Source organism: Triturus cristatus, chromosome 3_2, assembly GCF_964204655.1.
Source record: "Triturus cristatus chromosome 3_2, aTriCri1.1, whole genome shotgun sequence".
NCBI classification, from domain to species: domain Eukaryota; kingdom Metazoa; phylum Chordata; class Amphibia; order Caudata; family Salamandridae; genus Triturus; species Triturus cristatus.
In genome coordinates, this window is record NC_140584.1 from 185,425,808 (window position 1) to 185,451,029 (window position 25,222).

The 25,222-nt window shown below is 44.1% G+C and overlaps 1 protein-coding gene across 3 annotated transcripts in view; it reads left to right on the forward strand.

Annotated features, from left to right (window-relative positions):
- Nucleotides 1-10,334: 10,334 nt before the first annotated feature.
- Nucleotides 10,335-25,222, forward strand: part of INSIG2 (insulin induced gene 2) — a 97,475-nt gene continuing 82,587 nt past the window's right edge. Inside the window, exon 1 of one of the 3 annotated variants that reach the window (XM_085647466.1) lies at nt 10,335-10,471. The gene's annotated coding sequence lies outside the window, so the exon portion shown is untranslated. Of the gene's footprint in view, nt 10,558-25,222 lie in introns of all 3 variants that reach the window. The other 2 variants (XM_085647465.1, XM_085647467.1) reach the window with 2 other exon arrangements.

Here is a 25,222-nt window from a genome sequence, read left to right on the forward strand (position 1 = left end):
GAGCAGGCCTCCGCGGATGTGAAGAACCATGACCTGTGTTGCTGAGCCTTTCAGAGTCCATGGGAGCCCAGGATCAGCAGACCGGGCAGCTTCATTGGGGTCCCTGCCGATGCAGGGAAGTGACTCCTTCACTTCAAGGGAGATTCCTTCAGGTACAGCCAATGTCTTCCCAGTTGCTTCTCGAAACCCAGAGCGAAGTCCAGAGTGCCCAGATGGTCAAAGAAGAAGTGGTGTCTTGATATGAATCTTGTCCCACGACTAATCAAGGGACCCACCTCCAGGTAATCCCTTAAGTACCCTAAGGACTGAGTGGTCTTGGCAAGCACCCCCACTTGGCCAAATACACTAAACCCTGTCAGGGAGGTGGTCACACATCCCTGTGACAGGATACCTATTGTTCTGCCTTCCCCTGCTCGAGCGTGGCTCTTGCAGCAGGATGGCAGAATCGTGTCTCTGGTCGGCAGCAGCCATGTTGTGCTGCTTGGGTCTAGAAGACTGGTACCGGGTGCACTGGGGGCCTCCGGGAGGAGCTTTACAGTGCATGGAATCATACCTTCCACACCATGTACGGTGTGGGGGTATGATTCCAACATGTTTGATACCAAACATGAGAGGGTTCGTTTCAGCCAGTTTAGGGATGTGCATGGCCTCTCTATGTATCATAATGGCTGATGCATTTACAACCCGGGAGAATGGACTCCGAAGGTTGCAGGGGTGTCCTGCTCATGCAGGGGCACCCTAATACTTAGAACCGAGCATCCTGCCTTCAGGATTGAAAGGTCTGCTTTAGGGGTGACTTATAGGTTTTTAGCGCAGTGATCTAAGATATAGGGAAACCTATATCTGTTGTAAGTGGTGTTAGCACCAGCTTACACATGCTGCCATGGCAGACCTGTAGTTACAGTCTTAGTGATCTCCCATGGGTGGCATAATACATGCTTAAGCACATGGTGGACCCCTAGTGCACCTGTGCCCAGGGTACCTCAGTACCATATAGTTGGGACTTATAAGTATACACCAGTATCCAATCTGGGATGTACCTAGGTACTTAACATAACCAATTTAGGGAAGAAAGCACAGAGACTGGGGTCCTGGTTAGCAGGATCCCAGAAAGACTCGTCAGAAACCATAACATCACCAGGCAGAAAGTGGGGGTATCCATGTAGAAGGATCCTGCCTTCCTTCAGATGGTATTTGGGCTAATAAATGTTGAAAAGAAAATATTGGGTTAATAAAAAAATTGTGTTAAGAATATTGTGATGACAAAAATATTGTCAACAGAAATATCGAAGGTAAGAATATTGTTTTAAGTATAATTTGTATTTTTAATGTGATTGGGGGCACTCCGTCTGACCTTCGACCAACATCAGCAACCACCCCCTTGTGTTTTTGCATTTTGTTCCCCTCAGCACTGTGTATCAGTGAAAGGAGCTCTTCCGCAGGTTCCGTTCAGCAAAAGGGACAGCCAGGACAACTCTGCACCACAGGCTCCCCGATTCAGGTAATAGTGAACTGACTGTAGTGGCTTGGTCCTGGGACCCGCATCACCTTTACCCTGCAAGGATTCCATGCTGCTCGACCTGCAAGTGACTGATTGTCACAGGTGTTTTCTCCCATTGACCTCAATGTTAAATTATCACTGCATTCTTTTGCACTGATTTTATATTCCTTCTAAACTATATAACAGCGGTTATATGCACGGTATTCAGTTTGTTTTGGTGTCTAAATTAAGATAAAAATACACTTTATTTTTTATAAATTAGTGTCTGATTTCTCTTGATTTTTGTTAATTACTTATTGGCCATGTTGGTACTCTGAAATGTTCAACACATGTTCCTCTAGTAGAGACAGACTGCTGTTTGCCACACTACCAGGATGGAGCTAAGGATTTATTTTTGTGAATCCAAGGACCATCTTTGGGGTCTGTTAGATTATTGTATGGTGAATACTAACCAGCAACACAACGTAGTACTCCATCTGTAATTAGGGGTGTGGCTGAGACCTGTAACTTGAGTTTCTGTGACTCCCATAATCTTTCACTGACTGGTATTTTGGTTCCACTCTGAGCTTTCTGTTACTACATCCAGGTATATAACACAACAAGTAACTTATAACTAAAACCATCCAGGACTATTGGCTTTGTCAATGTTTGTTAGAAAGAAACATGAGTAACAACAAAGATTTTGTTTAAAATATATATTATTGAAAATGTTTCAATTCTGAGATCGTGATACTGTGAATTAAACATTATTGAGGCCAAGGGAAAGGCTTCACAGTATCTCAATCACTTTTTTTGCTCACTCTCTGTTATACAACTACACTGTTTTTTTCTCCACATCTTATCCATCTACATATCTTACACCTCATCTCTTTCCTGTTCAGCACCATCTATTCACTCTCTGATGAATGCACTTCCTTGCATCTCCTTCACTTTACCATCTCCGTAACACAACCCACTCACTGGTGAGCATGCCATTTTCTTTACTTTCCCCCTGTCAATATTTTGACAACTTGGTAATTCCTTCATAGGCATTTGCACAGAATCACAATTGCAACTTGAATACCTGACCATGGCTCTGTGCACTCAGCAGAGGCGCCAAGGATTGGATGACCATGTATTCTGAACGCCTTTGATAGCACGGAAAGAGTCCAAATGTTCTCTCCGGTACTAATTCAACCTTTTTACTTACAAGACTGGACTCCAGCTCCATACTATAATTTCTTCATCGAGACAACAGATCTTTGCCACCATATTTTGAATGAAACCAGATCAAATCAATTATCAACGTAATCTACAGTTTAAGCTCAGCCAATGATGAGAGTTTTAAGTAAGTTTTATTCTTTATTTCTCTTTAAGACATTAGTAAGTTCTTATTATTTGTCTTTTAATTCTATTAGTAAATAAAATAATCTGGTTACAGAAATCATCAAGTAAAAATATGGTTGCAGCCAACAATAATATAACAACAACAAGTGTGTTTCATAAAGGAAAAGATCCTTATTCTAGCTAAAAGAAACCTAACCTAACAGAACTCATGAATAATTCTTGGAACAGAGCAACATCAAAGAAGTGTCAATCAAATGTTAAGTCACGTTGAATTCCCCATAAAGAGTAGTTCTTGAAACTGAGCCGAGTCTCATTTCTCAAAAGATATTAGCAGACAGACACAGCAGTAGCTGTTTCCGTCAGGACACAAGGGTAAAATTGTCACCTACAAAGTGTCAGGCAACAGCAATCACCATCAGCAGTAGCTCATAGCAAAAATAATAAAAAAGGCAAATAGGAATGGAAAAAGGCATAGGAATGACGCATGGCACAGGAAAGGTGCATTGGGGCAAGAATGGTAACAGCTAGCTAGAAACAGGCACTAATATAAAAGGCATGAACCAAGCTAACGGAAAGTTGCAGGTCTGGTTGTTCCTATCCAATGAGAAGTCATCTTCTGACTCTAAGCAGCTTCGTTCTTCCTTTCCCACCGTGGACATATGATGTTCACTATTCACTATCAAAATGCATCTTACTACACTAACACATTTGTATTACTGGGAGCAGATAATCTTGGTTCCCAGAGAAGATTATTGAAGTGTTTATTCTGTTATTTATTAAATGTTCAACTGAGCAATAATGAACTACACTGAAGACAAACATTTGCTTTCAGATCTTCCGTTAGGTAATGATATTCACATTTCTTATAAGCATACATATATAGTTAAGACACCATTTTTTATTGAGTATTGTATTGTATGAACATGAGATGTTATGGGGTATAGTTTAATTCATTGAAACATGTAACTTAAGAAGAAAGAAAATACATTTTATAAACTCTGCACATTCTGCAGATAGGACAGAATCTAAGAAAGTCACATTAGAGTCAAGCTATTTAATACACTCGTGAGCGGTGCAGCATTTCCTAAAGAACATATATTTATTAATATAGTATAGTTAAGGGCTACCAGTAAAAATGAAAGCTTGCGACGTTTTGTACAGTTTGTCTGCGTATCATTTTGGAGTGCAGTTTTCGTTTTAATGGAAAGGCAAACTAGCATCTTCATTAATTAATTTTATGGCAAGACCGGAGGCTCCTATTATGCTTACTTTTCTTGCTTTATTCTAATAGCAGCAAGATAAAACCACAATTCCCAGAAGGCTTGGTGAAACAACTACCAACCAATGGGAAACAAAGAAACAATCATTATCCAATCAGAACATAGATAGTAGTATAAGGTCTATCGTGACTGCGAACAGCCCTCTTTTCTTGCTGCTCGCAGTCAAAATAAGTACCTTTCTACCTTTTTATATTCATTTAATTAAGTGTTTAACTTTGACATGCTGATAGCGTTACTTTAATTATATGTTGGCTTATCGTTCTATGAAGCTTTGTTGCTTCTTTGTGCTTTGCGCTCCTGCGCGCGTATGTGGGCTTTCCCTTCCCTCCCCCCCCGTGATTCACACGCGTAGCCCTGTCTGCGCGCGCCTCTCACCGGCCTCCGAGTTTTCCTCAGCTGGTGGCGCAGCGTTCTTTTAGCCCGGCATTAATCTCTCAAGCGACGCTCCTCGCTGCCCAGGCCTGTTGGTCTTTCCGCGCTCCGTTCCCCTCTGCTCCGTGTCTTCGGACAGACGCCTCCTGTGTTCACACGCCCCTAGAAGGAGGAGTTTTTCTCTTTTACACGCCCATTGGATTTTCTTCAGGCTTTTAACCCTTTCTCTACTGGTTTCTTGCCAGTTTTCCCTGCTTTCCGCAATTATGCCCATTCAGAGGAGTACAATGATAATGAAGGGGAAGTTTTTAAGGAGGATTTAAATTCTTTTATAAATACCTCTGTTGAAAATGCTGTTGAAACATCAATGAAACGTTTTTCTAAAAGCATGGAAAATTCTATTTTGAGTTTAATGACCAAAGCAATGGCCCATTCTGCGGGGGATAGCAGAAAACATAAGGTGGTACACTCCAAGGTTCCTTCTTTGGCGTCAAAAGTGGTTGGTGAGTCTTCCTCACATATGACAGAGGACGCGGTTCCTCCCAGGCCTCCTTCCAAGGAGGGGTTAAAATGTTCAGATGGCAAACATAAAGCCAAGGCCAACTTCCTGGAGGTACCTCAGAAATTGGTCATTTCTACTATTTATGATACGGATGACGATTTGGGTGACGCCACTGATCTTTCTGATCTCTTTGACATTGTGGATCCATCGTCTCCTCCTTCCAAGAAAAGGAAGTTGGATGCTTTTGCATCTGAGCCAGTGCTTGACCCCGAAGGTACTCCTCTCTTTGATCCTGCTTCCATCAGACACCCAAATTCAACAGAATGGTTTCCCATTGATCACGTGGGAGAGTATATCACTGCAAGGCTTCGCCTTCCCCTGGATAAGACTGTCAGAGCAAAGCTAAAGTCTGAGTGTCCGAAACCCTCTCTCCCTTCGCATATCACTTTTACTCCCGCTATAGATCAACCACTCATTACCTTTTTCTCCAAATTTGGCAAAGATCCACGTAAAGGGGTTGATAGGGCATGGTCTTCCTGCCAAGACAAGTTGCTTGATTTAGTGGGTCCCCTTGCCCGTATTTTTGATTTGGCAGAGACAGCACGCCTGGAGGGCGCTGACCTCATCCGGAGGATGTTTCTATGCGGGTCCAGCGAGCCTTTTGTCTTCTTGGCAATGCCAACGCGGCCATGACTCATGAGCGCCGCAAGGGCCTCTTAATTAAGTTAGACCCAAAACTGGCCAATCATGCCCCTCTTGATCCTGGCGTCAAGGCTGACGGTCTTCTTTTTGGGGAATCATTGGTGAAAGACTTGAGTAAGTTCGTTACCACTTTTGCCTCCTTGGATAAAGCGCAGCAATCCATTAAGAAAGTCTTCCCATCGCGGGTTTTTGGCAGGGCCGGAAAAGGCAGGAGCCGCTCTACCGGCCGTGGTTTCCAATCTCAAGGCTCCCGTGGCTCCTTCAACTCAATCCAACAGGACTTCAAGCCCCAGTTTTACCCCCAGAGAGGTCGGGGGTACAGAGGCAGGGGACAACGTGGCTTCCGCCACAACTCCTCTCATCAAGGTAGGTGCAGCAGCTCCTGTGGGGGGTCGTTTATCCCTTTTCCTTCACAGATGGCAGTCCCTTACTGCAGATCCTTGGGTACTCGACACCGTCCAAGGTTATCGTATCGAGTTCTACGCTCCACCTTTTCAAAGGGTTCTTCCTCCTCCTCTAGTGTTCTCCACAGAAATGTCTCTTCTGGTGACCTCGGAAATACAGTCCCTTCTAGCCAAAAAAGCTATTCTCGCTTCTCCCTTCGACCCCTCAGGTTTTCTCAGTACCCTTTTTCTCGTTCAAAAGAAGAACAAAAAGATGAGGCCAGTGATCAATCTCAGATTTTTCAATCAGTTTGTGGTTTATCGCCACTTCAAAATGGAGACAATTCTACATCTACGGGATACTTTGCGTCAACACGATTGGATGATTCGCATCGATCTCCAAGATGCTTATCTTTCTATCCCCATTCACGATTCGCACACGAAATTCCTTCAATTTCAATGGCAAAGCGCCACCTATCGTTTTCGCTCTCTGCCTTTCAGACTTTCTTCAGCACCTTGGTGCTTCACAAAGGTCATGAGACCTGTCGTAGCTTATCTACGATCTCTGGGGATCAGACTCATCATTTATCTCGACGATATCCTCATCATGAATCTAGACAAACAGGCCTTATTGAACGATCTCAACACTACTCGCTCTCTGTTACTCGAATTGGGCTTCCTCCTCAATTTGGAAAAGTCCTCTCTCATTCCGGCTCAGAGTATGGAGTTTCTGGGTTTTCGCATAGATTCCCCCACGGCCTCCCTTTTCCTTCCTCAGTCCAAAATCTCCACTATTCATACGGAAATATCCCAGGTTCTGCGCCGTCCCTTGATTTCCCTCAGATCCCTAGCAAGAATTGTCGGCCTTCTCTCGGCCTCCATTCAGGCAATCTTTCCAGGTCCTCTCCATTGTCGGGCTCTTCAACGCCTAAAGATCAGACATATTCGACAAGGCCTCGCGCATTCCGATCACATAGAATTAGATCTCGAGTCCCGCCTAGAACTTCAATGGTGGATGAACCATTTGGAAGCTTGGAATGGACGAACCATTTTCGCTTCCACCCCAGATCTTGTATTAGAATCCGATGCAAGCCTGTCGGATGGGGCGCCCGTTGTGGACCAATATCGACTGGAGGTACATGGTCAAAAGAGGAGTCCAAATTGCACATCAATTGTTTAGAGATGCTGGCAGGCTCCTTTGCAATTCAGAGTCTGGCAAAGGACAAAGTAAGTTGTACCATCCTCCTTCGCATGGACAATGTTTCTGCGGTTCGCTATATAAACCATCTCGGTGGCACCAAGTCAAAGGTCCTAGCGGATCTGGCGAAAAGTCTTTGGGAATTTTGCCTCTCCAACAAACTCTCGCTCTCTGCGGAATACCTCCCGGGGGATCTCAACGCCGTCGCCGATTGGCATTCTCGGTATCTCCGAGATTCCAGCGATTGGAAGCTTCTTCCCTCCGTGTTTCTCTCCCTCTCTCGATTGTGGGGTCCTTTCTCAGTAGACCTTTTTGCTTCCCGACTCAATTCTCAGTTACCCCTCTTCTTCAGTTGGCATCCGGACCCCTTGGCTCTGGCGACCGATGCCTTCCTTCAAGATTGGTCCCTTCACCTCAACTATGCGTTTCCTCCTTTCCTGTTAATCAACAGAGTCTTGTCGCAGGTACGTCGACAAATGACGTCTCTGGTGGTAGTAACTCCCTTCTGGCAGTCCCAGATTTGGTTTCCATCTCTTCTGGAATTGGCTGTGGACTTTCCCGTCCTTCTTCCCCCATTCCCCAATCTACTTTTGGACCCTCTGGGCAATCCTCACCCTTTAATTATCGACCAATCCCTGGTGTTGTCCGCCTGGAAAATTTCCAGCCTTCCTCTTCTGATCTCGTCATTTCGCAGGAAGCTTCAGTCTTCATTAGTCGTGCATGGGCCCCAGGCACCTCCAAGGCTTACAAATCCGCCTGGTCTCTTTGGTCAAGCTGGTATCTGCAAAAATCTGTCGATCCCTTTTCAGCCTCTTTAAACTTTATTGTTAATTTTCTGGCTTCTGAGGCCAGCTCTGGCAAATCCTATCGTACCATCAAACTGTACAGATCAGCTATTTCTCTTAATCATGCCCATATCGATGGAAAACCTGCGGGAGCTCATCCCTTGATCTGCAGATTGCTTAGAGGAGTTCGTTTTTCCAAACCTCCGTTGGCTAAGTATTCTAATTTATGGGATGTTAATCTGGTTTTGCAATTGTTTTCTAATTGGCCTGATAACTCTGCTCTTTCTTTGAAAATGATTTCAGCTAAACTCACTATGTTGTTATGTTTAATTTCTATCAAACGAGTATCTGATGTGAAAGCCATGGATGTCTCTTTTCGCCAGTTCACTCCTACTGGTGTGCTGTTTCATATTCACAAACGCACCAAGACTAATTTACATACTGTCTTCTATCCCTATTTTCCCTCCAATCCCAAGTTGTGTGTCGGTCAATGCCTAAAAGTTTATGAAAGTAAGACCTCTGATCTCAGGACTTCCTCCAGCTCCCAACTTCTTATTTCTTTCCGTAAACCTTTCCGTCCTGTTTCTTCTGCTACTCTGGCCCGCTGGGTTCGTTGGGTCATGTCCCTGGCCGGTATTGACGTCTCCGTTTTCGGAGCTCATTCCACTAGGGGAGCAATGGCTTCTAAAGCCTTTTGGGCTGGCTCCCGTCTGGAGGACATCCTGAAATCAGCTGATTGGTCTAACGATACAGTGTTTCGTACATTTTATTGCAAGCCTGTGGTTACTGCATCTTCTCTGGTGGTAGATATGCTTTAAACAAGCATAATAGGAGCCTCCGGTCTTGCCATAAAATGTAGATTTTCCTAATATACTATGACGGAAAGTCTTAATTTTATTAAAGACACGGAGGCGAGTATTATCCCGCCACAACACTTCTAATTGGTGTTCTCCCTCCCTACAGGCACTCCAGCGCTTCCACCTGCATCATCCTGAGGCTATCCCGGATTCTGCCACGATCGTTTCTTCTGCTCCATCACCTACTGTGCCTGGATCTGACCTTCTCTCCGAATCTCCTCTGGTGGTCTTTGAGAAAGAGTTTTTCCTTTGTTTTTGAATTCTCTGTAATTGCTCGCACAAGAAAGAGGGCTGTTCGCAGTCACGATAGACCTTATACTACTATCTATGTTCTGATTGGATAATGATTGTTTCTTTGTTTCCCATTGGTTGGTAGTTGTTTCACCAAGCCTTCTGGGAATTGTGGTTTTATCTTGCTGCTATTAGAATAAAGCAAGAAAAGTAAGCATAATACTCGCCTCCGTGTCTTTAATAAAATTAAAACTTTCCGTCATAGTATATTAAGAAAATCTACATTTCGATACACATTTTCTACATTGACACCTTAAAGGACCACTGACCGGCACTGAGAGAAACTCGCACTGTCTTGAGCCTCAAATCCATAGCTCTCAATCAAGGTCAGTTTTAAACCCCTAGAGGTGACTCTGCTGTGAAAGAGTAATATGCTACACAAAAAATTAAAGGTACACAACATCCTGGAAATAGCTAACGCTTTTATAGAATGCAGGATTAAGTAAAACATATGAAATATAACTAGCAACTAAATCACTGATGTGGATTACTTTAACATGTTTTACATTTTTTGTTTAGCAACTGGATCAGTGGTTTTGCCAATAAAATTAAGGACATGAATATTGGGCCTGAAAGCAACCCCTTTAAATGTCAATTTTTAATTACTACAGGGTCTTAGACCTTGTCCACTTAAATCCCTGTCTCTACGCTACTTTGTGAGTCAAAACTGTGACTAATCAAAACAGCTCTCTCCAGCAAGTGCATAATTATCTGACCAATAATATTATCATCTTAAAATTGCTAGGCACACGAAGATCTCTGTAGCAGGCGCCTTAACTCGGTAAGATATTTTAAAATGCCGTCTCTGTGTGACAAAATAAGTAAGTCAGAGCAGATTTGCTGACACGTTTGTCCTTGTTACCAATTTATTAGTAGTAGAATAAAAAACAATAAAAAAAACATAAGCGTAAATAAGTTGACGCTCAGACTCCGCTTTCCATCACTCCGCCCTTTTTTTTGCTGCCACATATTGACTATCGATTTACGGTTTTCCAAACTATTGTTATTTTCTCAATTCCTGTACTTCTCAACAAACTATGTTGGCAATATGAGAGTTCAATGACGGTTCGTTTTGATGAACTTCTCAGTTTAATTGACTTCGCCTCTTCTACCACCGTCTCTGGCGCCCTCTGTTGCCGAGAGCCACCCGGCTGATACTTGTGTCACGAGTACGTCACCTCCTGTGCTCCGTCGTCCCCCCCTCCTTGTTGTTTCGCCGGAGCGTGATTACTCATCGACCTAGGAACATCCCGTGCTGGTGATCGGTGTCTCGGGTAAATTCAGAGTTTTCCGCCGCAGGGACCCATTTCTGTTCCTCCAGTCACTACATATCCGCTTGGGGTCACTGAGTTCGTGGTAGGTAAGACCTACGTGACTTACACGCACGGAGGTGTTGTGAGCTCACACCTGCCTACCCTCAGGTTTCTTATTCTACACTGCACACTAATCCTCATGACTACACCATCCCTGCTTTCCCCCAAAGCAATTAGAATACCTAATGCTTAATTAGTATTTCTACCTGTACACGTATTGTCAAATCTAGCTGTTTACAGTGCTTCTTATTGTATAATATTGCGATACCTTATGTATATTAAGCTAAAGGTGGAAGATTGCCATTTCTTTATTGTGAAGTGATATCTATGGTGTGTGAATATTTTGTAGTTACTAGATTGTCACATCATCGATTTTGTCTGCTTCAGTGTCTCGTGATACTGGGTGTTGTGTAACGGCTGCTACATTCTGTGCAGGTTTCGTATAACAATTTGCAACTTGTGTTGATTACTCAGTGTTTGAATGTTTGTTCTTTTCATCACAAACTATCTGAAGTAGAGAGTTGCCTCGTTGCTATGTGTTTGGTACATTTGATATGAAACTGAGTTTCATTTTTCCGTAAGGCACATGTGGCTTTGCTTGCAGATACTGCTTTCCTCAGGTTTGCATGTCTAGTTTAGGGGCGGTGGTGCGACAATGCTGTATCCCACCTTGATTCATAAGAGAGCTGATGCAGGCGTCTAACGTGGCCCTGAAAATAGAGACACGGGTCCGAGCATTCACAGGATGTGCACGTATATCATCACGCAAGGAATATCAATAAAAAATGATAAAAATACATCTAAAACTCCAAAAAATAATACCTAGACATTTGTGAGTGTTTCAGTTTAATGCATTAGATTATATCGGAGCTTTGAGTGACATTTCTTGAAAATCAAGGTTTTGAGGAGATGTAGGGTAGCCAACTGTAGTATAGTGCTTTCATGGTAAGTTGTGAGTCATTGTTAGAACTGCACCAATAATCTAGACTCTCAGAGTTGTATGATGTTGTAAGCATTCTCCTTGCAGTCAGTTCTGCTTGGAGACCGTTTGTATGGTCAGGTACAGCCTAGACCCCCTCCTCCCTTATCAATACTAAGACAGTAACACGCTTTAGCACAAGGAATTTTTGGATTAGGGAGTCGTAAACCCCCGGCCGTATTTATTAACATAAAATTAAATCAACAATTTTTTAATGATAATATTTAAACAATACGCAGAAAAACCATTACATTGATTACTTGGATAGGTACAGATGTAATTTTCCTAACCTTAACATATCTCTAATACATATATATTCCTATCCGAATCTAAACATTCCATAATCAATAATCATAACAATAACATTTCATTTTCTGCGTATCCCTATTTTGAGCCTACGGCAAGGTCATTAACAGGTGCCAGATCCTTACCAAATTCTGCCCGCACTCCAACGGAGTGCGCAGGCGGCCCGTTTACCGTGAGGGTACTCCCCACCCCCCCCCCCGGTCCCCCCCATACGCCCTTTTGCCCACCCTCCAAGCGGAGTGCGCATGCGCAGAGGGCCCATTCCCCGTGAGGGTACTTCCCCCATCCCCCCCCCCGGTCACCCCCGTACGTCCTGTAAATTATCTCAATAAGGGGCCCTTGCAGTTATGCGCCATTGTGCACGTGCGGGGTGCCAAGCATCCTACTGGAAAAGCGTGACTCCCCTGCACCCATCCAGCCAACCGGCTGTAACTGCCCCTGGAGTTCTATGAGAGACCACTTGTCCCTCCCCCTTGGGCGACGCCATTCAAGAATGGCGCCGCCCTCTAAGGACCTTAAATTTACTGCTCACCAATCATGACCTTACCGCCACAGGCCTGCATAGTTGACCGACTATCAGGCCCCCCTAAAACTCACTGAAAGGTCATGCCCTGCCCCTATACCCAACGAACTCGGCCAGAAGATCCTCCATAACGATTACAATCCCTAACTTCGACAGATGGATGCCGTCTTTTTTAAGAAGCACGACTCTATAGTCTGGAGGTGTGGAGCCCTAGACAGCCTCCCCCTTAGTGGATCTCTGCAGTCCTCGTGCCAGGGTGTACCCCGGGCATGGACACACCTACCCACCTACTTCGTGATTAATGTTTTGCCCGGCCCCCTTATTACCTAAGCGTACCCGGTCATTCCCACCCCGAGTTTAGGAAAATGATGTTAGGGCTGACCGGCTAAGGGGAAAAGTGGCACATCGTCTGAGAGCCACTAAATGGCCCCAATTGGTAGGAGTGCGATGTGCCCGATAGATACAATGCCCCAGACAATGACATCCATGCCGGTGGAACTGCCCCATTGGAAAGCTACACCGGGAGTGCCCCTACAGGCCCCAAGATCTCCCTTGTACATATCATGGAAAATCCATGAACAACCTAACCGGAGGACTAGCCTCCAACAGCTCGCCTATGATGGCACCTGCGAGCACAGGCGCCGTAATGGCTGAACACCTTTTCCCGCCCAGGGGTGTTATATCCGCCTTTTATACCCGGTTCAGTTCAGCTGGCAAGGCATACACTTTTGGCCATGGATATGATCATGGAGACTTCCTTGGCACATATGCCAGATACTTTTCCACACTATCAAAGAAAATTGCAACAATGTAAAATAGAATGGTTTAAAGCCACCCTAAAACATAAATACATATCCATGGCCAAAAGAAGGGACATTCAATGACAAAATAATTGAACAGCATTACATATCTAAAAAGTAAATATAGAGGAGCCAAATTACAGAATAGAGAAGCTACTTTAGCTTTATGGCAAGTTTTGTTCACACCTGTGGAGTAGCGTACTGCAAGATACCAGCTCTGGCAACAACAAATGGTTGACACACTTACACTTGTAAAGCAGCGTACTGCTACAATACGCGGGCTGGCAACAACCAGTGGTTGACGCACCTATATTCAACCAATATAGTGCATGGGCAGCATTATCTCCCCCATGCACGCTGGCACCTCTTGAGCTTTTCTAATGATCGCCCATCAGCCTTTATGCCGCTGCTTGCCACTCCTGTCCCGGATCTTCCGGTCCCCTTGCCTGCCCACATCTTGCAGCCATTGCGGTGTGGAGCGCCTCCCACGTATCAGTCATGAATCCAGCCATACATAAATGAAAACAAAACACAGATGATTAGTGCTTTTGTCTTTGGGTTAAAGATACAGTGTGATACAATGTGTGACACGACACAAATGCAAGATAACATAGGCATCAAAAATACTAAAAATGCCCAAGCCCATGAGCGGTAGGTACAGTGTAGCAAAGGAATAGAGTGCAGGGATACTGCTTTTCAAACCATAGGCCTATAATGTTTGCTCAGGCACATAGGGCGCACCGGACCGTGCGCCACAACACAGACACCCAAATCACCAGTGTTCCGGCACCTGGGTGCAGGGGTACTGAGCGACACAATACGTCAGTAGTATGCATACATATAAGTAGCACATGGGTGTACCAGTACCGTGTGACAACTACCGGCATATATTGCTGCACCTTGCTTGTGGCATAACGGGTTTCTACTTCATACGTGTAGTTTCAGTGGGTGCCTAGATGCTTCTTGGCAGTCCCCTAATTTGTATGTATAACTGCCCCTGCATGCTTAAGTACTCATGATGGCGTGATCGTTAGGCATGGGACGTAATGATGTGACATCATACGTGGCAATAATGCGCTTGAGTGACATCACCGGGGCTCGCGCCTTGTAAGACTGACCTCAAAACCGTGTAGTGGGTTGTTGTCACATGACGGTTTGCAATGTCTAGATGTGAATGCCAACCGACAGGCCCATCACGTTTTGCACTGCAAACGCCAATTGTTTGGCCATTCTGGTGGCAACAAATTGCCCCAGCCAGACCTTTGGTACCAAATGCTTGTCTGCTGCTACTTAAAAAAGTGACCATTAACAACACCCCTGGGTATATAACCTTGAGGTCTTCGTATTCTGCCGGACCAGCCCACCTCATCACACTAAGAGTAACCACACAAGTCAGTAATACCCCAAAAGTTGACCAAATGTGGAATGGATGTGTACCTAACAAAAGCTGCAATGTGCGCCCTACAAGTGCTCCTCATCGTCTGTTTCCAAACTGTATATGGTTTGCGCCCGAAGTTATACGAAGGGGATTCTGCAGCTACGCCCATGACCCTCCCGTATTTTTTGCACCAACCTGGCTGACATTTACTTTCATGTTAATTTTTTCCTTGTTGTCTGCTGCTCAGCCTAGTATTGCTAAGCCCCTGCACATTGCAACACGCACATTGCCATTACGCTTGGGTTATCTGGTCAAATCGATAACGGCTGTGTTTAGGAGAGTCACCAGCGCATGTGCCCAAACAGCCAGAGATTGGAAGTCTGGCAGGAGGCGTGCAGCTTTCAGCGGTGCCATCGATGCGACAATAAATGAGGTCAGTGAACAGAGGACTGCTGGATTGTTCAAATTAACGCAGGGAGACCAGGTCTCATAAAAACCCGGCAAGGGACACAAAGGGCGTACATTGACAGCGCCGAAAATCTGCATAAAACATTAACCCACAGACAGTGAGGCACCGTCGTGTAGAAAAGTACCTTTTACGCACAGTATTAACTGTGTTAATTCAGTTGCTTTCTGTAGAGTTTCTAAGTATTCCTGTATTGCAACATGTGAACATATGGCTCCGACCGGTGTCAGTTGACCCTTTCTGGGAGTTGGTTGGCCCTGTTGAAGATCTTAGGAAGTCTGCCACCGGTTGGCACTTTGATGCAGAAATGTTACTTAAGCCCTCAACTGAACCCCTGAACATCCATCTTTGAGTATTTGTCCACCGTATAATCTAACCTGTATTTGCAAAGCTCACGTTCACCAGTGGGCATCTTGGTGCTGAATAACAGATGTGAAATTAATATACAGCCTCATAGCGAGGCTGTTGTCCTTAAGGGGCAGGCTGTGGGAGCGGCGAGCAAAGAGGTAGAATCTGCCGCTCCCCAGCCTTTTATTCAAACCTAGTCAGGCCAGGCCGGTTCTACCCGGCCTAGCATTGATGTGACGCGTGCCCCGGAAGTGATTACAATCACTTCCGGGGCACGCCCCTAAAACCTAGAGACCAACCATTGACAGGGCGCGCCTGTCGCGTCACCCTTGCGCATGATAGGCCCGCCCCTGTGTGGTCATCGGGGGCCGGCACGACCGCCATACATTCGGCGTGTCCGATGCCGGCCCCGCCTTCCTATTCTGGTTGTGCCTTCTGTGCAGGGGCTGGAAATAAAGAATCCTGCTTACAACTTCTCTACTGATTTGGTGTCACTTTGAAGTTACTACATCGTTTTGGCGACGATTGATGGTCCAGCCCCTGCTAATTTCTACAAGAAAATCCATGGTGTCCTGTAAGCACCGAGAATTCTACGAATTATTACAAAGTGTGTTCGCTTCTTTGATCACATGAAGCAAACAGAAGAGATATCCAGCGAGGGAACTCTGCTAGTTTCGTGAGTCTACCATTTTTTTCTCTACCTCTTCTGCAAATTTACAATGCTGTACTCCGCTGCCTACTTTTGAATCGTCTTTAACTCTCATTCCACGCGCTGCTTCCATGAATGCGAGGACGAGTGTTCCATGACTCTCCTCCTGCGTTCCACTGATTGCACTTCTGCCAGCCGAGACGTCACAGCATTTCAGCGCCACGACGCCCAAACGTACGAGGTCAAGTTGCGTGATCCCAGCGGCCATATTTGTTTTCCATTTTCATTACTCCCCAGTGCTTAACCATATTAATAGCACTTTTGGTAATTCCCTCCATCTCCTCCGACGATTCCGATTCCAACCGCTTCTTGAAGAAAATCCTTGCAGTTCTTACAGTGTACTACAGTAAGAAGGTTTAAAAAAAAAAAAGATTTATTCCTCCATCGTTTATCCTCTACTCACTGTGGGCGGTACTGTTGAATACCTGTGGAGCGGAATTCCAGTACAACTTCTATAACATCAAACCCTGCACAAACCTAAAGCGTCAGCATCACTCTCTATAACCCCAAATATTTTTTAACCGATCCTGGGGAACCTATTGTGAAATGGCTAGAGTGGAAAGAATACTTTGTTAATTATATAGCCACTCTTGAAGATAATGGCAGTGTCATGTCTACAGAGAGAAAAAAATTATTTTGATGCACTCTTTAGGACCGGAAGGCATCGGGGTTTACAACCAAATGCAGAAAATAGAAAGGAGTGGAGATTTAGTTGTTTTTAAATGCGCAATAGCTGACCTTGATGATCACTACTCACCAGCTCCATGTGTAGCTGTATCCAGACACACATTATAAACGTACACAAGACTCTAATGAGTCAATTGAAGATTATGTATTTGCGTTAAAACACCTAGCGATTAAGTGCACATTTGGCACGTTACATGATGACATGATCAGGGATCAAGTAGTCATGTGCACCAAAACTAAAAATATTCAGGACAAGTTGTGGATTGAAGGTGAGGCATCTCTCAAGGACATCATCACTCTAGTCAAGAAAGCGGAACTTTCAGAGAGATGTGCCAAAGCTGTAACTCTCTCTAGTGATGTTGTATCTGTTAATAAGATTTGTGACAATAAAAAAGGAAAGACATCTACGTATAAACAACCAAGGTCATATCAAAATGCTAACTTCAAGAAAGAAGAGAACACCATTCATCCAGGTTTTGTCTGTTACAGATGTGGAAGCATTAGGACATTTTTCTAAAGTTTGTAGGAAGAAACATTTTAAGAAAACTTGTGTTGCGGATAATGATTCAGATTTGTCAGGCAATGACTCTTATGAGTCTCCTGACAAGCCTGATTCATTGTCCGTTGCTACAAATAAATATGTTGTTGTGATTATTAATGTGGGTGATAGTAACAAACCTCTATGTACAATTTCTTTTGGTGGTATAAATGTACAGGTTGCAGTAGATTTGGGATCACCATTCACTATTCTTGCCCGATCTGTCTGGGAAGATAAATTTGCAAATACCATTGGTTCTCACTTGCAACCCATTGATGTCAATCCAGAAAGCTTCACTGGAGAAAAAATTGACATGCTGGGGTACAGATCCCTCATGTTCGAATTTAACGGCAGGAGGTCTTTGTGCAAGTTATATGTAGCTGATGATGGGCCTTCTATTCTAGGTTGTAAGGATCAACGTTCTCTTTACATTATTATGGACCCTAACAGTCCTGAACAAGTGTTGGTTATGTGTGATACTGAAAACACAAACAATGGGTTTTGGAAGAATTTCCTAAGGTGTTTAGTGGCAGTATTGGTAAACTTGATGGATTCACTCACAAAATCCTTGTTAAACCTAATGCTGTTCCTAAAATACATAAAATTCACCACATTCCATTGATTGTACGAGATGAAGTAAAAAAGGAACTTAATAAAATGCAAGATGCTTGCATAATTGAGCCAGTGGAAGCATCAGACTGGATCACCCCCATCGTGATTGCCAGACGTGCCAATGGAAAATTTGCATGTGTATTGATTTAAGATACTTGAATAATAATATAATTATTGATTAGTTTCCACTCCCTAGGATCGATGAAATGCTATCTTTACCCAAGGGTGCAAAACGGTTTTCAACCATTGACCTTTCTTGTGCATATCACCAAATCTCCTTGCATCCCATGAGTAGACCTTTTACCGCTTTCTGCACCCCTTTTGGCTGTTTCCAGTTTTGAGCATGCCATTCGGGCTAGCGTCTGCTGTCGCAATTTTTCAGAGGCTCATGCATGAGTTGTTTGGTGATATGCAAGGGGTTGTGTTCTTTCAGGATGATATTCTGGTGATGGGAGCCAACAAGAAGATACATGATGAACGCTTAAGGAAAGCGATCAGTGTTTTACAAGATAAGGGAGTTACAGCAAAGATTTCTAAATGCAAATTTGCGGAAAATAAAGTTACTTAGCTGGGTCACGAAGTTAGTTCCTTGGGTATTAGACCTAAATCCAGTTTAGTGAAAGTGATTACTGATGCGCCTGTACCCGAGTCCAGGATGATCTTAGATCATTCTTGGGACTTGCAGAGTTCTATGCAAAATTTGTTGGAAACTTTTCTGAATAGACTCGTATCATGAGGTCCTTGCTCAAGAACAAGGTGCAGTTTTCTTGGTGTTCTGCGTGCCAACAGTTATCTGAAGAAATTAAAATGGCAATTGTTCAAGCTCCAAATCTCCAAGGTTCTGATCCTCTTGCTAATACTATCGTCACCACGGATGCTAGTAGCAAAGGTTTGGGTAGTGTTCTAACTCAACTGGATGGCGATAATATAGAGTCAGTCATTGCCTTTGCTTCACGTTCTCTTAGTCCTGCTGAGGAACTTATTTTGTAATTGAACGTGAAACACTCGCATGTGTTTGGGCTCTAGAGTATTTTAGAAAGTTTCTCTGGGGCAGGAAATTCGTTTTACGTTGCGACCACAAGCCCCTCACTAAACTACTAACTACTGAAGGTGTGACCAATGCCACAGATAGAATTGCTCTACTTTCGATGAGGTTGCAAGATTTCATGTATGACATACAATATGTACCTGGTGTTAAGAACTTCACTGCTGATTTTTTGAGTCCTATGTCCCTACCATTGACTGTAGTGGTCAAGAACTCTTGGAATGATTTCTTAGTTGCTTCAGTATCCCTTGACTAAGCTCATAGTACTTTTAGTAAAGAGGAATGGCTTGAAGCTGAGAATTCTGACCCAATTTTGCTCGAACTTAAACCATTAATTGTGAGTGGTTGGAATGGTATGGACAACAAGTTAGTTACTGATGAACTGAGAGGATTCTGGGAAGTTTGTGATGAACTCAATCTTTCTGATTTCTTAGTTCTAAGAGGTGACAAAATAATTCATTTGAAGAGTTTAAGAAGCAAGATACTTGACCTTTGTCATGAAGGACATTCTGGCATTACACGCACCAAGTTTCGTTTGAAAGAACTTTATTGGTGGCCTAAGATAGACATTGATGTGGAAAGGTGTGTGAGGTCGTGCGTCAAGTGTGAAGCCTCTGACAAAACTTTCAAAACGTTCAATCCACCCGTGGCTTCTCCCAATTGCCCAGGACTTCCTTGGGAAGTAGTTGCAATAGACTTCATGGGTCCTGTTTTATGGCAAGATGGTTTACAAAAGTATATTTTAGTGCTGGTGGATACCTTTTCATGGTGGTTAGAACTGTGTGTAGTAAATGTAAGCAACAGTAAAACTGTTATCACATTCCTTGATGCCATTTTCCTTAGAGAGGGGTTTTCCAGAGTTATCTTATCTGACAATGGTGTACAATTCAAATCTTCTGAAATGAAGAATTACTTGGCTGCTTCTGGTATCCAACAAAGGTTCAACGCACTTTATCATCCCAGCGGCAATGGCATTGTTGAGAGAGCCAACCGCAGTATTAAAGGTGTTCTCCAGCTAGCCAATAAAGGGAATTTGTCTTGGGATGAGGAGTTGAAAAAATTGTTATGGGCCTATAGAAGCACCATCCACTGCTCTGTTGGCAAAAGCCCCTTTTCCTTGATGAGGGGTAGGATTCCTCATTCCAAGATTAATTGCGGCTGGTTGAACAGAAATTGAATGGTTCAGTGTGACATACCCAAAGCGAGAGAATGTATCAAGGCATCTCAAATGAAGAACCAAAAGTACTATGACCAAAAGCATGGTACTAAGCAAGTGAATTTGTGCAAAGGTCAATGGGTTTGTGTGGATTATGCAAAAAAGTTTCCTAAGGGGGAAAGCAAATTTAGTGGCCCCAAATTGGCTGTGAAGGTCCTGAACAACACTGCCTTGCTGTAAATGGTGAAGTTTGGCATTTTAGTCGCCTTGCACCAGTCACGTCTGATTTAGGTCGAAAAATTGAGAATGTTTAGGGTAAAAGTAAAAACCATTGGTGGTTAGACACTTTGGATATCATTCCAGAATTCGGAAATTCTAGCCTTTCTGATTCTGATACAGCAAACGTTTCTCTTGAGCCAGCTGGCACTCAAAGCATCTCTCCTACTCTCAAACCTACATTACAATCTATTTCCAAAACTGTTGTACCCTCCTGTGATTACAATGTTATTAAAACTTCTAGTGGGAGGATTGTTAAGAAACCTAAATGTTAAGAAATGTTTGGTTGTAATTTGATTTTTTTTGTTTTGTTGTTGGGGTTGTGTAGTATAGTGCTTTTATGGTAAGTTGTGAGACATTCTTTGAACTGCACCAATAATCTAGAAACTCATAATTGTATGATGTTGTAAGCATTCTTCTTGCAGTCAGTTCTGCTTGGAGACCGTTTGTGCTGGCTGTGCCTTCTACGCAGGGACTGGAAATAAAATAAAGAATCCTGCTTACAACTTCTCTACTGGTTTGGTGTCACTTTGAAGTTACTACAACAACTTTCCATTACCAACTTTGCAGGTTACGTTGAGCTCTCTTCAGTAAACGTTTGTTGGTCCCTTTTGGATTTCATTTGACAACTCTCTCCTCAAAGTCAGGCCACCTTAAATGCTATTGGGTCAGCTCGCAGTGACAAGGTTACAAATTGAATATCCCTGTTACGCAAGTGGAATGAAAGAGTGTAAAGTGCAGAAACACTGGTGGAAAATATCAACACACCACCCTGATACTGGACAGTTGCCACCTCTTTCTACATGACTCAAAGAAAAGGTCTCACAATCTAGTTCTATTGTATTCCTGTTGTTTTACAATATTGGGAGAGGTCATGAACAGACTCAGTACAGGAAACAACTACCCTAAAAACAATAATTTATTTACAGGACCCTTAGTGTTGTCTGCAATGGGTAGACAGAGCTAGCTTTGGTCCAGTGGGAAACGGGTACCATTTAACCAATGAACTAGGACACTTCACAGCTAATCTTTCCTTTTCCTCTTCCCCTTAATATGACGGAAATATACACTGATCTAAATACCGGCATACCCATACCCTACACCTCCATGGCGTTTCCCTGGGAAGGGTAGTCCTTGGCCTTACAGTCAGAATCACTGCCACCCCGTGTGTCCTCTTGAGCAGTAATATTTTGAACTCACTACCCACCAATTTCCTAAAAAAGTTTTATTAATAAATTACCCCATTGTGGCCACATGCTTGACCCCACCCGTTTAGAGAGCACAATGAATGGTATATGTTGCGAAGGCGAGTTTGTTCTTATGAGCCGCCTTCTGTTAACAATTCTCCTGTGGGGATATTGATTTGATTCACGCTCCCTCCCCAAGCACACACATGAAATGCACAACCGGATTACCGACCTTTATCTGGATTTCCAGTTTATCACTGTGTCCTGGCTCACACCTTTCTCAAACCCGGACATCACTTTTCCTCTTCCCCCAGGCTATGCGATCCGTACAGTTGATAGCATCGGGGAACAGGCCTCGCCATTATTTTTTATGATTCCTTTCAGTTCAGCTCCTTTGGGTTGGGCTCCCTGAAGGAAGCCGAAAGTCTATTGTTTTGCTCTAAAATTAGCATTTCTCAGACTTTTGCCGGCTCTCTAGTCTATCGGCCACCTGTTCCTGACTTCTTGACTATTCTTGGAGAGCCCTTACCTCCAGTACTTCTCCAATATGCAAACTTCACTATATGAGGAGATTTCGACTATGATTTGGATGATATTAGCAATCCAGATACAGTTAGCCTCACCGAGAGGTAGTATGACTTTACAACGCATGCTGTTACAACGCAGACCTTTACCCCGACTTGCTGTCGGGGGTGCGCTGGAAGTTGGAATAGTATAATTTACTACTCTAACTCCAGTGTGTGGAACAGTCGGGAAGGTGTTGGGAGTTAACTCCAACACCTTCTACCCCCTGCAACAAACCTTTTGCGTTGTAACGACATGCGTTGTAATGGCATGCGTTGTAATGCTTCTGTTGTCAAGGCTTCCCCCCCCCCCCCCCGAGACCCATACCATCCTAGACCTCCCCCCTCAACTAGTGGCTGGACCTACCCACTCAGTAGGCCACACCATAGATGGGATCTACATCAACCATCCCCTGCTGACATCACGTTTTTAATAAGTCAGGCATACTCCTGGATTAAAATTTGATTTGAAACTTGCCTAGCCTTTTTTAAGTCACTAATCACTAAACCGACACCTACGTTTCCTCAATCTACACAAAGGGTGCTTAACTTGCATTTCACATCACAGCTTTGGGAAAAGATCTCTGATAAAGAACCCCCTTGAGGGTGCCTGTCAGGCACTTCAGCGCCGTCCGGACAAGGAGCAAGCTCAATGATGAAGCATGACACCCACAAGGGTGTGTGTGGGCCACTTGTCCAAAAAGGAACTACTCCCCTTGTAGTGGCTCCTTTCCTCTGACCTACTCCCCACTGTCCTTTGTCCCCTTTAGGAACAGCACACCTTTTTAGGTCTCGCCTGAGACAGCGCGCATGCGCTGCTTTGTGAGGTTTTTAGTAAGGGCTTTAAACTCCGAACACACGCTCATGCGTGTGCTTTTTTTTTTGTCATCACCCGCTATTGGCCTTGGCATGCGTCTTTCTAAGAAAGACAGCAAGCAATTGGCCAGAGGCGGGTGCATGTCCCACCTTCTCTCTCCCCTGGCCTAGGGAGCTCGGGAGCGGGCAGCAGCCTCGCACTGTGCCTGCTGCATTCCTGACATTTTTTGCAGTGCGTGCGCGCGCGCACCACTCACGGGCTTGTTTTAATTAGCAGCAGCTTGCAGTGTGCCATCTGTTTCGGGTCATGCCGCGCTTGTTTTTTGTAGTTGGTGAGATGTGCAAGCCACTGTTTTGCCACATAGCACTCTTGCCTATTTTCGCTTGCGGTTCCACTTGGTATCTGGGTCTTGGGTTTATTAGGCATAGATAGTGAATGTACCACCCCCCTCTGGTGCAAAACCGCCTGTCACTGGGGGTAGTCGAGGGCACACCCACTCCGACGGAGCCGTCCAGCTGCAACCCCACATGTGTTTTGGCTGTTTGGGTGCTTAACCCTGTAAGTGCTGAGGACTCCTGTTCCTCTGTTTTTGCTTTTTTCAAAGTAGTAGTCTTTTTTTAGGTCTTGCCTTGCTATCGCGTAAGCGATCGCAAAGCGAGACTATTGTAAGGGGCTCCCAAAAGTGCTCCCAAAAGCGGATTGCATGGCGAGCACGCGCACAATCACGTGCATCGTGCCGCCATGCAATCCGCTTTTGGCATCGTACTCGTACTTCAAAGGGTCCGCTCACCCTCCTCGAATGCGCTCCCCTGCCCCCGTCAAGCGCGAGCGCGCCACGCTCCGCCAGGCTTGTTATTTTTCCTATCAACATGTGGCAGACATCTTCCTAATCAAATCTGTTGCCCTTTCCATACTGGTGCTAAATTCCAGATTGAAATGAAACGCACACAGCCACAAAAAGCTGCATTCCACTGAAGCACGCATGCACACACAAAGCGGCACTTGAGGACAAGAATTGTTAAAAAAAAAACCCTTTCCAGTAAATGTCTGTAAACAAGAAGTTCCATTTGTATTTGATGATGGTTGCTTCAGGGAGGCAAACAAAAACACCCCCCGTGATTCTTTCCTGTCTTAAAAAATGTAAGAATTTCTTAAGGATGGAAATTGTAAAAAAGAAGAATTACAAAACGATGCTCAATTTACAAACGCATCTGCCTCTCTGGGGCTGTAAAGAAAATATCGTTGTTTGAGCAACATCCCTTCATGCTTTCAGAAAATGCAGCGCACAATTAATGAATTGTAAATGGGGCCTGTTGTTTACTCAAATGGGGTGGGCGAGTATCTGATTACTATCTCCAGAGGGATCCTGTTCTCTGCCTTTGCTGTCGGGTAGGTTTGCCATTATTATCCATTAAACGTGATCGTTGTAAAAAACAGAGTTGGTAAGTAAACACATATTTTAAAGTGATATAGAGAAACACATTTACCAACCTTTTCTGGCAAGGATGTGACGTACTACAAATCCAGTAAACTCGACATCTGGGCATTTAATTCCTAGAAACTCATCTTTATCTTGTGGAGTTTTATATAGCGCGAACTAGACCCGAAGGTATCCGAGCGCTTTACATGAGCACCAGTTACGTTACAGGCTGACACATTCATTTTTGTTAGGTACGGGGACATTAACTGATTTGCCCAGAACGACATAACGTTGAGCGTCCCTGCCAAAACTCGAACCTGGTTCCCCAGCTCCAAGACCCACCGCCCTACCCCTTAGGCCACATGCTTTCCTTAACAGGCAGCAGTTCTTAAGAAGGGTAGGGGATGTGGCCTAAAGGCCTGACTTGCAAACTTTGGAACAGGAGAGCCAGGTGCAGTTACCGGCCTCTTCTCAACATCCTGTGATTCTGGGCAATTAGACGAATTAGGCACATCTCCCTGTGGCTAACCTAAAAAAAAAACCACAAGCATTGGCGAAGCCAATAGCTCTCTCCTATGAAAGCTACTGCTTTTGGCAATGTTTTTATTAGCCATGCTGGACAGCAGTGTGGATGCAATGTATTGTGGCTAAAACAAAATTCAACAAGCATTGGCATAGCCAATAGGTCTCGCTTTTGGGACCTTATAAGTATTTAGTTATGCAGCACAATATCCTTGGTGCAACAACATCAACTGTTGCATGGCTAAACACTTATAAGGTTCCAAAAGCAAGACCTATTGGCTATGCCAATGCTTGTTATATTTTAGTTACATGCAGTCTGTGTTGGAAACCAGCGCCAAACCAACGGTGATCCTGGAAAGCAATGCATTTATGAAAAGTAG